The sequence below is a fragment of the Triticum urartu genome, chromosome 5A (genome assembly GCF_056163025.1).
Source record: "Triticum urartu cultivar PI428250 chromosome 5A, HENAU_Tu73, whole genome shotgun sequence".
Taxonomy (NCBI): domain Eukaryota; kingdom Viridiplantae; phylum Streptophyta; class Magnoliopsida; order Poales; family Poaceae; genus Triticum; species Triticum urartu.
This window is the reverse complement of record NC_141877.1, coordinates 423,188,228-423,201,116: the sequence shown is the minus strand read 5'-3', so window position 1 is coordinate 423,201,116 and position 12,889 is coordinate 423,188,228.

The window sequence follows — 12,889 nt, the reverse complement described above, 5'->3', positions numbered from 1 at the left end:
AGAACGATACAAGTAATGCGATAAACAAAAAGTTGGACTATTTAACATGTCTGCTCTAGGGGCAAGCTGCGGAATAGTATGCGAAACAGGTATACTGCTCGTGATAGAGACCACCTGGGATTTCCGTAATGCGGCATGGCTTGTCTGCTTCCCTGGTCCTTGCATCATTTGTGCGGCAATTGAACTGCCGAACAGCCCTTCCGAAGAGTAGAATCTTGGAAGTAAGAGAAAAGTAAAAAATCGGCAGCCCCTGGTGCGGTTTAAGCCGTGTTTTGGGTGTGCCGTGATGGTGCCCCTCCCCCTATACCCATGGTATTTCTAGAGCGTAGTTATGTACGCGAAGTACTGGCGTCGCCTTTTTGCGAGGGTTGGGGTTGGGGCCGCGTTGCTACGCCTGCTCGGAACGTGCCGGGCGGTCTTGTTGTAGGTTTCTCCGGGCGCGCTTGACGGTGTCTGGACGTTTAATGGCAGGACTAGAGAACTGCCTGGAGAGGCTGCTTTGTACTTCCGCTGCAAGGGCCGCCATGTGCTCCTCCGTTCGGAGGGAGCGTTCGGTGTTTCCATTGACCGTAATTACTCCATGAGGGCCTAGCATCTTGAGCTTAAGGTATGCGTAGTGCGGTACCGCATTGAATTTGGCAAATGCGGTTCGTCCGAGTAGTGCATGATAGCCACTACGGAATGGGACTATGTCAAAGATCAATTCCTCGCTTCGGAAATTATCCGGGGATCCGAAGACCACTTCAAGTGTGACTGAGCCTGTACAGTTGGCCTCTACACCTGGTATTACGCCTTTAAAGGTCGTTTTGGTGGGCTTAATCCTCGAGGGATCGATGCCCATTTTTCGCACTGTATCTTGGTAAAGCAGGTTCAGGCTGCTGCCGCCGTCCATGAGGACTCTAGTGAGATGAAATCCGTCAATAATTGGGTCTAGAACCAATGCGGCAAATCCGCCATGACGGATGCTAGTGGGATGGTCTCTTCGATCAAAGGTGATCGGGCAGGAGGACCATGGGTTGAACTTTGGGGCGACTGGCTCTACCGCGTATACGTCCCTTAACGCGCGCTTCCGCTGCCTTTTGGGGACGTGGGTGGCGTATATCATGTTCACCGTCCGCACTTGTGGGGGAAAACCCTTCTGTCCATTGTTGTTCAGCGGCCGGGGCTCCTCATCGTCATCGCTACGCAGCCCCTTGTCTTCATTGTCGGCGCTTAACTTGCCTGCCAGCTTGAACACCCAACAATCCCTGTTGGTGTGATTGGCCGACTTTTCGGGGGTGCCATGTATTTGGCATAAGCGGTCGAGTATTTGGTCCAAGCTGGACAGGCCCCTAGGATTCCTTTTGAATGGATTTTTCCGCTGACCGGATTTAGAGCCTCTGAATCCGGCATGAACTGTCGTATCCTCAGCATTGTCGCCGTTAAGGCGGCGCTTCTGCTTGTTGCGACGCGACCTGCCACTAATGTCCCTGGTGTCCGAACTACCAGGGTTCTTGGTCATATTGTTGCTACGAGCAAGCCAGCTGTCTTCTCCCACGCAAAAGCGGGTCATGAGTGTCATGAGTGCTGCCATAGATTTCGGCTTTTCTTGTCCGAGGTGCCGGGCCAGCCACTCGTCGCGGATATTGTGCTTGAAGGCTGCTAGGGCCTCGGCGTCCGGACAGTCGACAATTTGATTTTTCTTTGTTAGGAACCGTGTCCAGAATTGCCTGGCCGATTCCTCTGGCTGCTGAATTACGTGACTTAGGTCATCGGCGTCTGGGGGTCGCACATAAGTGCCCTGGAAATTGTCGAGGAATGCGGCTTCCAGGTCCTCCCAACAACTGATTGATCCTGTTGGCAAGCTGTTGAGCCAATGCCGAGCTGGTCCTTTAAGCTTGAGTGGGAGGTATTTGATGGCGTGAAAATCGTCGCCGCGGGCCATGTGGATATGAAGGAGATAATCCTCGATTCATACCGCAGGGTCTGTTGTGCCATCATATGATTCGATGTTTACGGGTTTGAAACCCTCGGGGATTTGATGATCCATTATTTCGTCTGTAAAGCACAGTGGGTGTGCGGCGTCTCTGTACTGGGTGATATCATGACGTAGCTCCAATGAGCTTTGTCTACTGTGTTCGGCCCTGCCGAATTTGTGGCCGGCGTGACGGTTACCGTCTCGAGCCGTGGGGTGCCCACGCGATCCGTGGATCGATCGTGTTTGCCTTGCCTTGTCCTCCAACATGTCTTGTAAGTCCGGCGCATATTCTCGTGCCTTGGTACGGGGTGCGGCTTGAGTGGAGGGCCGGGAGGCCTCTCTATTGCGGCCACGAGGTGGCCGTTCGGCCGCATCAAGTGCTTCCTCCTCTAATCGGGGTAGCAACTTGCGCTTTGGGTAACTCTTGGAGGGGCGTTCGAGTTTGTGCTCTTTGGCCGCAAGGACTTCAGTCCATCTGTCAACCAGCAAATCTAGATCAGCTCTGAGCTGTTTCTGTTTTTTCTTGAGGCTTCTTGCCATGGCCATAAGCCTGTGTTGGAAACGCTTTTGCTCAACGGGATCCTCTGGCACAACGAATTCATCGTCGTCGAGGCTTGCCTCGTCTGCGGAGGGAGGCATATAATTATCGTCCTCGACCTCTCTGTCTGCCGCTCTCTCATGAGGGCTGGTTTCTCCATCCTCCTATGCTAAACCTTGCTGGAGGGGGTTTTCTTTGGTGCTCTTCAGAGTATTATTATCTCCCGTGCTGGAATCACCATTTTTGTGTTGGCGGGATTTTGAGCGGCGCCGCTGACGACGGCGCTTTTGCTGTGTCTTCGATGGGTCATCCTCCGCTGTTCCATCGCCATCTCCCTCTTTTGGGGTGTCCACCATGTATATGTCATATGACGAGGTGGCTTTCCAGGGCCTAGTAGGCGCTGGTTCTTCATCATCTCCTTCATCGGTGTCCATACCGTCGATGTCTTCGGAGTCGAAGTCGAGCATGTCAGTTAAGTCGTCGACAGTGGCTACAAAGTGGGTGGTGGGTGGGTTTTGAATTTCTTCATCGTCCGTACCCCAACCTTGCTGACCGTAGTCCGGCCAGGGCTCTCCTGATAAAGAGAGAGACTTCAGTGACTTCAGGATATCGCCGAAAGGCGAGTGCTGAAAGACGTCCGCGGCCGTGAACTCCATGATCGGCACCCAATCGGATTCGATCGGCAGGGGCGCGGAGGGTTTGAAGTTCGGAGAAGAATCCGGCTCCATGGAGTCACGAGTCTTGTAGAGTACGGGGCTGGTGTTTGGCTCAACCGCCGTTGGGATCACAGCCCCCGAGGTGGCGTCCAACCGCCCATCCTCGATCGGCGCGGTTGGCTCTGAACTAAGGGTCGGAGCCGATGCGGGTGCGGCCTCCGGGCACTGTTCGGTGGCAGAGCTAGATCGTGCTCGTCGTGACAGTGTGGCGCGCTCGGCAGTGGTTCGAATCCGTCGAAGATCAAGTCTCCGCGGATGTCAGCCATGTAGTTTAAACTTCGGATTCTGACCTGACGCCCAGGGGCGTAGCTTTCGATCTGCTCTAGATGGCCAAGCGAATTGGCCCGCAGTACGAAGCCGCCAAAGACAAAGATCTGTCCGGGTAGGAAGGTCTCACCCTGGACTGCATCGCTATTGGTGATCGTAGAAGCCATCGGGCCTGACGGCGACGGCACAGAGGAACTCTCTATGAAAGCACCAATGTCGGTGTCAAAACCGGCGGATCTCGGGTAGGGGGTCCCGAACTGTGCGTCTAGGCCGGATGGTAACAGGAGGCAAGGGACACGAAGTTTTACCCAGGTTCGGGCCCTCTCGATGGAGGTAAAACCCTACGTCCTGCTTGATTAATATTGATGATATGGGTAGTACAAGAATAGATCTACCACGAGATCAGAGAGGCTAAACCCTAGAAGCTAGCCTATGGTATGATTGTTGATGTGTATGTTGTCCTACGGACTAAAACCCTCTGGTTTATATAGACACCGGAGAGGGTTAGGGTTACATAGAGTCGGTTACAATGGTAGGAGATCTGAACATCCGTATCGCCAAGCTTGCCTTCCACGCGAAGGAAAGTCCCCTCCGGACACGGGACGGAGTCTTCAATCTTGTATCTTCATAGTCCAGGAGTCCGGCTGAAGGTATAGTCCGGCTATCCGAACACCCCCTAATCCAGGACTCCCTCAGGGTCCAAGAAGGGAAGGACTCTCCTTCCGGACAGTTCCACCGCCGCCGACGAAGGCGAAGACGAGTGGTTGCCCAGGGCCAAGCCCCCGGGGAGATCGTAATTATTCGGATACTAGAGTAACTCATGGAATTCCTTTGTCGCACTGTTTTCCCTAATCGCCGAACATAATTATGCAGGCCGCCACGAGCCAATATCGAGGTATCATCGGACGGCTCCTTGGGCTTGTCGGACATGGATAGCGATCCAGTCCCAACCGCCACCTCCCCTCATCCTGCCGACGACTCCGAGGTGTTGTCTCAAGAGGCACCGGATCGAGGGGAGACAGTCCCGGAGGCGTCTCAAGGCGACCTTCCAGACTCCGGGAGCCGAGGGGACGGGGCCCCTAAGAGCTCCGAGTTCGGCCCTCAGCCGAACACCGCGCCGGACCCTCCAGCGGTTCCAGGCTCGGGCAGGCGGCCTCCTTCTAACAGGGGCAGGACGCCTGTGCCGGTGACCTCTGTCCATCCAGAGGCACCGGACAGTCTGCTGGAAGCGCTTCGCAGCGCTTCCATCGACAAGGAGCACCGCACTATCATGAGTGCGGTCATCCAGAAGGTTCAGTCCACCAAGAGTGGATTGACTGAAGCCTGTGCCAGCCTTCTAATAGGTTTCGAGGTAAGTGTTTTAGAATGTAGTAGAAATATTACCGCATAGACAGTAGCCCCTGATGCTTTGTTCGGTGTTCACAAAGAAAAGCCGAACAGAGGATCAAATAATATCGCAGGAGTCTAATATAAGTATGTCAATATGCGTATGCAGGCCTCGCTGCTGGCGTCCGCCGCACTGACTGTGGAGGTCGCCGTACTGAAGCAGGACCTCAAGGGGTCCAGGAAAGAGCTCGGCCTTGCCAAGAGGCAGCTCGAGGAGAACAAGGGTAAGTAATACCCTGTCTATAGATATGTATATATAAAAGAGGATGCGATTGCAAAATGACAGGATCATCGTATGTTTGCCAGGGGCCATGACCGAGGTGGCAACCCTGAAGCAAGCGCTAACCAAGGCCGAAGATAAAGCGGCCAAGGAGCGCACCGAGCGAGAGAAGCACGAGGCTCGGGTGGGCGAGGTGCAGCAAGAGCTCCAGGCTCTCGTGACGAAGCACGAGGCGTTGGAGCTTGACTCGAAGACGCGAGAGTCTGAGCTTGCCGCGGCCCTTGAGAGCGCAAAGAGTGCCAAGGCCGAGGCCTAGAAGGCCCTCCAGGAGATCGACGCAATGAAAAAGATAGCGGCGGGTAAGGAATTCTATATGCAGAGCAAGCATCTAAAAGTAAATTACCGATTACTTACCTGAATTCAGAGCTCTCCAGCAGCATTCGCAGATTTGCCCCGCAGCGTGTCGGATGCCGCGCAGTTTTACCAGGCCGAGGAGGGAAGCTCAACGGAGAAGCTGTTCTGGTCTCAGTATAGTGGGACCAAACACCCAATGCCTCTGAGCGACCAGCTAAAGCAGCTGGTCGAGATGCACAAGGCAGCCGAACAGGCCATGAAGGGCCTTATAGTCCGGCTGTGGCCTGGCGACGTCCTTCTAAACAGCTACTTCACCCTGGTGAGGTGGCTTGTGGATGCCTGCCCATGGCTGGAGGTCATCAAGCGGTCCGTCTGCATCGAAGGTGCACGCTGGGCTTTTGCCCGTGTGAAGGTGAAGTGGGCCAAGCTAGACACTGTGAAGCTGATCAAGGAAGGGCCGCCGCGGGGCAAGGAGCATCGTACCCTCGAAATTTATTATGAGGGTGTCCTGAAGGGTGCCCGTCTTGTAGCGGACGAATGTTCCAAGGATATAATATTTGAGTAAACTTGCTCGTGTGATGCTGTATGATGAAAACTTGTTTCATATGCGCTATGCAACGCTTGTGTGAATTTAAAATATTACCTTATGTTTGGCCGTTTATCCAATCTGAGAGATGGCTAGTCCTCGGCTTCTGCCCCCATGCCACGAGTGTTGGGGTGTTCGGGATAAACCTGAGCACTCTTGTTCCCATATTTGGGTCCTTCGAGGGAGGTGCTCAGCACAACGAACAAGGCAACCGGACTAATAATGGTTTATCACTCTCACTTAGCCATAGAATTCTATAATTTTAAATTTCAGCGAAGCCCCTGGTATTTGGAAGGCCGAATTCGGGGCGCGATACACGCCTATAAGCCGGACAGGGCTGGCCCCTTGCCCTAAGCGGCATAAGTCTTTAGGGACTCGAAAAACCTCGCCGAACAGCGACCAGTCTCTCGCCTTATCATGACAGTCGGTTTTAGCTTTCTCTACTGAGGTGCTCAGCCCGGCAGAACCAGGGCACAATCGCAGTAGTTCTCCTAGTGCTACCTTAGCCGATAGAGTGGAATGTAAGGTACCAAAACATAGGAGCCGGGCAAACCCAACATTTGACCAAAGACATGATTCGTAGATGATGCATATAGTGCTATAAGTTCGTGGTGCCGCACTTGTGAAAGTGTTCGGACTTTTCACACCATATTGTGGGGTACGTAAGCCCCTGGTGTATTGGCCGTACCAAAGTGTACGGTTGCAAGGCGTCGTTAATGAACACACACATATATATATAACAGGAATGCAATAATAGTCGTAATGTCATGCATTAAAAAAATTGCATTAAAGCAGAGTGATATAGATAGTGCGATAAGCAAAGACTAGGAGTATGTCCCTTCCAAGGGCAAGCTGAGGAATGATATTAAATCGAATATTTCACTCGTTACTGTAATCAACCTGGGAATTCCGTGGTAAAACGTAGTTGTCTGCCTCCTTGGTTTCTGCATCATGTGTTCGGCAATAGTGCTGCCGGACAGTGTTTCCAGAGATTAAGGTCCTGAAAAAAAGAGAAAAATAACCAAACGGGAAGCCCCTAGTGCGGTTTAAGCCGCGTCTTGGGGCGTGCCGCAGTTGTGCCCCCCTCCCCACCTGTGCCCATGGTATTTTTAATGCGTAATTATGTATGCGCGGCACGAGTTTTGCCGTTGGGCTGGGATTGGGGTGGCCGCCGTATTGCTACGCGAGCTCAGATTGCGCCAGGCGGTCTATTTGCCGATTGCCCTGAGCGCGCTTGAAGGTGTCCGAGCTTTGAAGCGCCAAACTGGTTGATTGCCTTGAGAGGCTACTTTGCGCTTCTGCTGCGAGGGCCGCGGTGTGCTCCTCTGTTCGGAGAGAGCGCTCTGTGTTTCCATTGACTGTAATAACTCCGCGAGGTCCTGGCATCTTAATCTAGCGAATGCGGTTCGCCCGAGCAGCGCGTGATAACCACTGCGGAACGGGACTATATCGAAGATTAACTCTTCGCATCGGAAATTACCGGGGATCCAAAGACCACTTCCAGTGTAACTGAGCCTTTGCAATGGGTCTCCACACTTGGAATGACGCCCTTAAAGGTCGTTTTTGTGGGTTTGATCCTTGAGGGGTCTATACCCATTTTGCGCACTGTGTCCTGATAAAGCAGGTTCAGGCTGCTCCCGCCATCCATAAGGACTCGAGTGAGGTGAAATCCATCAATGATTGGGTCTAGGACCAGTGCGGCGAATCTGCCATGACGGATACTAGTGGGGTGGTCCCTGCGATCGAAGGTGATCGGGCAGGAGGACCAAGGGTTGAACTTTGGGGCGACTGGCTCCAACGCATATACGTCCCTGAGCGCACGCTTCCGCTCCCTCTTGGGGATGTGGGTTGCGTATATCATGTTCAGCGTCCGCACTTGCGGGGGAAACCTCTTCTGTCCTCCAGTGTGCGGCTACCGGGGCTCCTCCTCGTCATCGCTATGCGGCCCCTTGTCCTTATTTTTGGCAATTAACTTGCCGGCCTGCTTGAACACCCAACAATCCCTGTTGGTGTGATTGGCTGGCTTGTCTGGGGTGCCGTGTATTTGACACGAGCGATCGAGTATACGGTCCAAGCTGGACGAACCCGGCGTACTTTGTTTGAATGGCTTTTTCCGCTGACCGGGTTTAGAGCCTTTGAATCCGGCATTGACTGTCGTATCCTCAGTATTTTCGCTGTTAACGCGGCACTTATGTTTGTTGCGACGCGACCTGCTATTGCCGTCCTTGGTATCTGAGGTACCATGGTTCTTTGATATGTTATTACTGCGAGCCAGCCAGCTGTCTTCTCCCGCGCAAAAGAGGGTCATGAGCGTCATGAGAACTGCCATAGATTTCGGCTTTTCCTGACCAAGGTGCCGGGCTAGCCACTCGTCTCGGATGTTGTGTTTGAAAGCCGCTAAGGCCTCCGCATCCGGACAGTCGACAATTTGATTTTTCTTTGTAAGGAATCGAGTCCAGAATTGCCTAGCCGACTCTTCTAGCTGATGAATTATGTGGCTCAAGTCATCGGCGTCTGGTGGTCGCACATAAGTGCCCTAAAAGTTGTCGAGGAATGCGGCTTCTAGATTTTCCCAACAGCTAATGGAGTCCGCTGGCAAGCTGTTAAGCCAATGCCGCGCTGATCCTTTGAGCTTTAGTGGGAGGTATTTGATGTCGTGTAAGTCATCACCGCGGGCCATGTGCATGTGGAGGAGGAAATCCTCAATCCATACTACGGGATCTGTTGTGCCGTCGTATGATTCAATATTTACAGGTTTGAAACCTTCTGGGAATTGATGTTCCATTACTACGTCTGTGAAGCATAAGGGGTGTGCGGCGCCTCTGTATTGGGCTATATCGCGACACAACTCGAATGCGTCTTGCCCGCTGTGTTCGGACCGGCCGGATTCGCTTTTACTGTATCCGGCATGACGTTTATCGTCTCGCAGAGTGGTGCGCCGTCGTGATCCGTAGATCGATCTTGCATGCGTTGCTTTGTCCTCCAATATGTCTCGCAGGTCTGGCGTATCTCCCCATGCCTTTTTATTTGAATGTCATCGGGGTGGAGGCTGAGCTTTTCGCTGGAATGCCTCTCTATCGCGGCCACGAGGTGGCCGATCAGCCGTATCATACGCTTCTTCCTCCAGTCGGGGTAGTAACCTGTACTTTGGGTAATTCTTGGAGGGGCGCTCGAGTTTATATTCCTCGGCCGTGAGGACTTCAGTCCATCTGTCAGCTAGCAGATTTTGATCAGCTTGAAGTTGCTGCTGCTTTTTCTTCAGGCTATTTGTCGTGGCCATAAGCCGGCGCTTGAACCGCTCTTGTTCGACGGGATCCTCTGGTACGGCGAATTCACCGTCGCCGAGGCTTGCCTCATCTTTAGAGGGGGCATGTAATTGTCATTCTCCTCCTTTCCGTCTGCCGCTCTCTCAGGAGAGCTGGCTCCTTCATCCTCCTGCTCTAAATCTTGCTGGAGGGGATTGTTGTTGTCTTCGGCACTATCCGTAGTGTTATTATCTCCTGTGCCGGTATCACCACTTTTTCTTTGGCGACACTTAGAGCGGCGCCGCTGACGTTGGCGCTTGGGTTGCTTCTTGGAGGGGTCATCCTCCGCTATCTCGTCGCCATTGCCTTCGTTGGGTGTATCCACCATGTATATGTCATATGACGAGGTGGCTTTCCAGTGCCTTATAGACGCTCGTTCATGTTCGTCTCCTACATCATCGTCCATACCATCGATGTCTTCGGAGTCGAAGTCGAGCATGTCGGTTAAATCATAGAAAGTGGCTACGATGTGGGTGGTGGGTGGGTGTCGAATTTCTTCGTCGTCCGCATCCCAATCCTATTGGCCATAGTCCGGCCAGGGCTCTCCTAAAGAGAGAGACCTTAGTGAATTCAGAATGTCGCCGAAGGGCGAGTGCTGAAAGATATCCACGGCGGTGAATTCCATGATCGGCGCCCAATCGTATTCAATTGGCAGGGGCGCGGATGGTTCGGAGTCCGGAAAAGAGTCCGGCACCTTGGAATCACGGGCTTCGCATAGGGTTAGGCTAGTGTTCGGCTCGATCGCCGTTGAGACTGCAGCCCCTGAGGCGGTGTCTAACCACCCGTCCTCGATTGGCGCAGTTGGCTCCGAGCTAAGGGTCGGAGCTGATGCGGGCGCGGCCTCTGGGGTACTGTTCGGCGGCAGAGCTAGGTCATACCCATTGTGATAGTGCGGCGCGCCCGACTGTGGCTCGAATCCATCGAAGATCAAGTCTCCGCGGATGTCGGCCGTGTAGTTCAAACTTCCAAATCTGACCTGACGGCCAGGGGCGTAGCTTTCAATCTGCTCTAGATGGCCAAGCGAATTAGCCCGCAATGCAAAGCCGCCGAATACGAAGATCTGTCCACGGAGAAAAGTCTCACCCTGGACCGCATCGCTATCTATGATAGTAGGAGCCATCAAGCCTAACGGCGACGACACAGAGGAACTCTCAATGAAAGCACCAATGACGGTGTCAAAACCGGCGGATCTCGGGTAGGGGGTCCAGAACTGTGCGTCTAGGCCGGATGGTAACAGGAGGCAGGGGACACAATGTTTTACCCAGGTTCGGGCCCTCTTGATGGAGGTAAAACCCTACGTCCTGCTTGATTAATATTGATGATATGGGTAGTACAAGAGTAGATCTACCACGAGATCAGAGAGGCTAAACCCTAGAAGCTAGCCTATGGTATGATTGTATGTTGTGATTGTTGTCCTACGGACTAAAACCCTTTGGTTTATATAGACACCGGAGAGGGTTAGGGTTACACAAGGTCGGTTACAAAGGAGGAGATATCCATACCCATATTGCCTAGCTTGCCTTCCACGCCAAGTAGAGTCCCATCCGGACACGAGACGAAGTCTTCAATCTTGTATCTTCATAATCTAACAGTCCGTCCAATGGAGATAGTCCGGCTGTCCGGAGATCCCCTAATCCAGGACTCCCTCAGTAGCCCAATCCTTTTTAGGCAAAGGACAGACCAAAACGGTCTCTAATGATAATCAAAGCGTTCTTGAGGGTACACGGGAATTTCGTCTAGTCACTTCATCATGTTGGTTTGATTTGTGTTCGCTACTTTGATAATTTGTTATGTGGGTGGATCAGTGCTTAGGTGTTGTTATTACTTGAACTAACCTCCTACTTATGATTAACCCCCTCACAAGAATCCACAACTACGAGAAAAGTATTAATAATAAATTCTAACCATAGCATTAAACTTGTGGATCAAAATCAACCCCTTATGGAATAACGCATAAACTACGGTTTAAGCTTCTGTCACTCTCGCAACCTATCATCTAATAACTACTCCACAATGCATTCCCTTAGGCCCAAGCATGGTGAAGTGTCATGTTGTCAACGTTCACATGACACCACTAAGGGAATCAAAACATACATACCATCAAAATATCGAACACATATAAAATTCACATGATTACTTGCAACAAGATTTCTCCCATGACCTCAATAATAAAAGTAACTACTCCCAAATGATAATCATGCTCAAGATCAGAGGGGTATTAAATAGCATAATGGATCTGAACATATAATCCTCCACCAAATAAACCATATAGTAATCAACTACAAGATGTAGTCAACATTAAAAGTCACCCATAAGTACCAATCTATAGTTCCGGTACAAAGATTGAACACAAGAGATGAACTAGGGTTTGAGAGGAGATGGTGATGTTGAAGATGTTGATGGAGATTGCCCTCCCCAAGATGGGAGAGTTGTTGGTGATGATGATGATGATGATTTCCCCCTCCGGGAGGGAAGTTCCCCTAGCGGAATCGCTCCGCCGGAGGGCAAAAGTGCTCCGGCTCAAGTTCCGCCTCGAGACGGTTCCGCTTCATCCCGAAAGTCCTCCCCTTATTTTTTTTCTAGGTCAAAATGACTTATATACCAAAAGAGGGGCATCTAAGGTGGGTCAAGGAGGGCCCAACCCACCAGAGCGCGCCTGGGCCACCTGGCACGCCCAGGTGGGTTATGCCCAACTGGTGGCCCCCCTCTAGTACTTATTGGCTCCAATATTTCTTATATATTCCATAAAAATTCCCCATAAAGTTTCAGCTCATTTGCAGTTGTTCAAAATAGGTAGCCTGACGTAGCTTTTTCAGGTCCAGAATTCTAGCTGCCGGTATTCTCCCTTGTTGTGTGTACCTTGCATATTATTAGAGAAAAGGCATTAGAAATACTCCAAAAAGCATTATTATACATATAAAATATAGATAACAGTAGGTAAACATGATGCAAAATGGATGTATCAACTACCCCAAGCTTAGACCTCGCTTGTCCTCAAGCGAAAACTGAAATCAATAAACATGTCCTCATGCTTAGAGAGAGAGGTGTTGATAAAAACAAAATACGGACATAGAAGCATCATGTAAGTTATTATAACATCAACAAACTTTAACATAGAACTTCTATCATAGAACTTTTATCATATACTTCTCATGAATAAGTAACAATTCATCACAACATCGAAGTATAAAGCATAAACTCTATTGAAAACCAACAAATTATGTTCTCAGTCAACTTTGCAATTACAATTCATCATCTTTTCAGGAAGGGCCACGTATCGGCGCCTTTAGGCAAGTCCACGTACTCAACCATCGTATAGTGTTCTATGATTGCTAACACTCACCGCATACACATGAGCAGAACATTTCAACCGGACACATAGAAAGGTAGGGGCTTATAGTTTCGCCTCCCAACGTATTCACGTCAAGGGTGATGTCAACAATAATAAGTCATGCCACCCATATCCAACTATATATATGTGCCTAGATCTTTCCTCACCACATGATGCTTGCCAAAAGATAAAATAAAAAGGCATAAGAGAAAAACTTTGACTCTTGCAT